The sequence below is a fragment of the Thermobia domestica genome, chromosome 8, assembly GCF_964235325.1.
Source record: "Thermobia domestica chromosome 8, izTheDome1.hap1.1, whole genome shotgun sequence".
In the NCBI taxonomy this organism is placed as follows: domain Eukaryota; kingdom Metazoa; phylum Arthropoda; class Insecta; order Zygentoma; family Lepismatidae; genus Thermobia; species Thermobia domestica.
The window spans coordinates 99,780,930-99,785,464 of record NC_137461.1 but is presented as its reverse complement, the minus strand read 5'-3'; positions in this window follow the sequence as shown (position 1 = coordinate 99,785,464).

Below are 4,535 nucleotides of genomic sequence, written 5' to 3'. Positions count from 1 at the left end.
CACTGTTTGTGTAATACTGGAGATTTGCTTACCTTGATTGTTAGTAAGTTAAGGATAAGTAATTTAATGATCGAAGTTTGCATCATGAAATCATATCAGTTCCTCCTCAGGGTTTATTTATTAGGTAATGTTCATGGAAGCAACAAAAACTAATTCGAATCTGTCATCCATCTGAAACGAAAGAAAATGATTCAGAATTCTGACTTCATTACAAGAATAAGTGAAGAAAAAAGATTTTTCTATAGACTTTTATTCATTCGTGTAATCTTAGACTAACTTCAGTGCGCTTAACATCGAACTCTGGAAAATAAATGAAGTAAAATTACATAATATGCTTTTGCCACCATAAAAAATTCTTACTAGTTCACGAAGTTCTGCCTGTTGTTCTTATAACTGTTTGAAATGCTCTTGAGTAGCATGTGGGAATGAAAGATTAGGAATTGTTTAAAAGTACGCAGTGAATCAATGGTAGAGTACTTTGGTATGCACTTTAAACACAGTATACAGGGTGTTTCAAAACAACACCGACAACATTTGGGAGGTGATTCCTCACACCAAGGTAAGACAAATAGTATAGACCAACCTGGGTGCACAAATGCTTCTTTCGGAGATATAGGCTGCTGAAACATAAAAAAAGAACTTTAAAGGTCCATAGCTCCAAAACGTACTGTAGTCGAGTCAAGACTTCAGTTAGGAACTAATATGTGCGCTATCCAAAATAAATGTTTCAGAATCCTAAGATACTCAAGCAACAATTTTTATAGAGGGAGTTTGGCTACTGGCATATAATTTGAAGTATTCACCAATTATCTCTATAAAAAATGTTGCGGAAGTACCGCAGGGATCTGAAAAGTGGATATTTGGGCAGAAACATACTAGTTTCCAAATGAAGTCTTGACCCGATTACGAAAGCTATTGATCTTTAAAGTTCATTTTTTCATGTTTTCAGCTGTCTATAACTCCGAAAGGATGCATTTGTGCACCAGGTTGGTGTATACTTATCGTCTTATCTTTGTGTCAGGAATTACTTCCCAAACGTTGTCGGTGTTGTTTTGAAACACACTGTATATAGTTTAAGTCTCTACTGTGTCATCCAGTATCTTGTTGAGTAACCTTAGTCCAAGGCTTCTAATCCCAAAAGCACTTTTCAGTAATCATACTAAATCTCATTACCAAATTATAACAGTAACATCTAGGTATATCAATAACTGCATATTTGCTCCAACACGTTTATTCATTTTTCGCCTTTTTTGCATGTGAACTCTTCGCCTCGTCAAAATAAAAATGGCATTGAACTGTGGTTGAATTAATAAGATAAATATACTAATTCCTTGCCAACAAGCTTGCAAATTGGATCGTCAAATAAATATCTATACAAAAATATGCAGACAGTTCATATGAACACCGAACTGTTTTAAACCCGTCTTCGTTGAAGCTTGTCTGTAAAATAAGTTTGCTCTCAAAATTACGTAATTTATATTCAATATGAATAAGAACATTAAAAGTTTTGGAAGCGGCAACTAATATTTTGTAAATAGTGATTGTAAGACCAAAAATATGTGTATTTTTAAAACAATCATTACAGTGATCACAGTCAGGGACAAAACATGTAGCAGAGTGTAATACGTTGTAATATTATTTTTAAATTTATAGTTCTTCTTAATTGACACGTTTTTCACCGCGAATGGAGAAAAAAATCCCTCTATAAAGCACTTGTCTATTGCTAACCGCTATGTGTACAACTGTAAATTAAGGATGTGCATCATGACTATTGTGTGTTACGCAATATTCATGGTTCATTTGAATCACTCGTTCTATAGGAAGACTAACACATGTACGAGAACATTAAAATGGAAACTACTACATTCATATTGTGAAGATTCTACACTTTTGAATCACATTGGATGATTATTTTTTGTTTGTTTGATATAAACTCCATAATATTATTATTGTTTTTCAGCTTCAAATAATATCTGCAATGGCAAAAATCTATGTGACAGCTATTCTTCAGCACTTCATTCTGGAACTGTATTGCATCATGTGTATTGCGATAACGGATTTCAATTAGTATAACTCTATTATTCCTCATACGCTCTTAATATTTTCTTAAAATATTATAATAGATTCGTGGATTTACACAAGTTTCCTTTACATTCTCAATATTGTTCCTAGGTAAGTAGGCTCATAGCGAAGTCTTTAGCATTTAACTGGTACTATATGATTTATGAATTAGATAACTCGTTACCATTAAAATATTTGCTACTCGAAAGGAAGTTGATGACTGCGAAATAACGATATTAACAGCAATCCATTGGAGAAAAGTGTCAATTACGTTGGTCGCACTGTACACATGCAGAATATATGATGAAATATCCAGATACATATTTAGTCTGGTTAAAATCAATACATGATAAAACATTTTTATGACATACATAATATCTAATGATCATTATAAGTGGGTCTGTATTCGTTTTAGTGCATTCTTTTTGCAGTAAAATAAGAATTTTATTTGGCTAATTAATACTTTTACGTGTATCGGTTTTATAAATTTCAGTTTATTTATTTAGATTAGTGTTTCGTGACTAAACCCTGTAAGTAAATGGAGAATATTTGATACATGCAAAACGAAGGGTAATGGAGAGGTAGTTGTTAATCACGTCATAGGTCGCTATAAATCGTATTTTATTTTAATTAGATTATATAATACAACGACTAATTACTAGATGCATTTTTTCAGCAACTAGCAGTAAACGTCTACATTATTACGGGCTTTTCTATCCCATAATGTTTACTCTATTAACATAAGCAGGTTGTAAAACTCTCTGCACTCTAAAGTTCGCTTAGTGTGGCTTATGGCCGTCACTGAGAGAAATCTTTAATTGCTGCAATGAAAATTTAAATGATTTTTTTTAAAGTTTTACGTCGTGTGTTATGCTTTTCAGACAAAAGGAGACGGATGATTAATCAAAATGAATGAGTAAGAAAGAATAGTGTAATGAGAAAGTCTGAGGACACGGAAGAAACCTGGAGAAATGTCCACAACAAATTCTCATGGCCGGAAGAGAATCAGGATCCTTCCTTTCGTACCAGATATGAGAGATCCACCGTGCCATCCAGTTGTTGGAATGACAAAGTGGAAGGAAACATGAAAGTGCCAACAAAACTCTGGAACATAAGGTTGTGCATCAAACAAACTATCCTTAAAATGAGCACAATATGACTGGACTATCAATGTTTTCAGTTATTTCGTTATTTCGTATCATTAAAACATATGAATTTAATTTTTTTTACAAGTGAAACCATAATACATGGTTGTGCTGGATACATTTTTTAATTTCATTTCTTTTTCTTTTCTTTCTTTAAAGAAAGGTGCTCCCATCCGTTACATTCATTTCTTTAATTGGTTCAATGATATCTTTCTAGTTCATAAATCATATTCATGAATCGCTAGATTTAAGTTTTAGTCCAATTTTCCAATAAGGTCAACTATTTTTGTACGTATTTCTTTTATATTCTAAACATATGACATTATAATTCGCTCTTTTAATCGAACTTAAGTAAATGAAATAGCATAAATAAATACTCAGATATATTTGATGTTATTGCTTACATTTCCGAAACATTTTTTTAAAAATAATTATTAAACAATGAAGACGTGACTCACGTACACCCTTAGCTACTTTGTCTTGTATTGTATTTTTAGTTGTGGTCAAAAGTACTAGAAAAAGTGGAAATGGGAGCCACTTAAAAGGCTACGAATTACACAGTTTAATGTACTACTATGAGCAAAATAAATGACGCGTCTTTTTATTTAGAAGTTTTTTGAAAATATCTCCGTTTTCTTTATATGTTCAAAATTTTTGAAGGTTTCCCAAGCAGGACAGGGTAATAACAAACCCGTTTTAAATATTTATGTTAGATATTAGCTTAGAAAAAATAAATTAGAAGCTAAAAACATTAAATTGACAGAAATCTCGAGAATTACCAACTCTGCTAAAGTTCGAATTTTCAAGAACGCGAGGGAATTCTGAAGTTCAACACGAAGCAGCGACATCTATGTTATTGAGAGAGACGTGGATTAGATCTAAAAACGAAAGTTTTAACGAAATATTTCTAATATGTCTTATTACATGCATTGTCAGCGAACTCCAAATATATGAATCTATGCTAACTACTAACGTATAGATAGAGCAAATAGTGGAAATTACCTATGGAAGGAGACGAATTCTTAGCACAATCGTAATGAAAATTGCTCTTTACCGTAGAACAGGTTCAGATCACATTAGAAAACAAATAGCTCATACGTTCGTGAGACTTCGTGCTAGTAACATCGTTATAACACAGGACAAATTGCGAAATTAGTTTGTGTATTGTGTTAATTCTCAGTGAGATACTTAAGTTTGTGTTAGTGTTCTGGATCTACATATATATATATATATATATATATATATATATATATATATATATATATATATATATATATATATTGCTTTCGAAGTTATTTTTGTGGGTCGTGTTTCGACGGAAAATTCAAC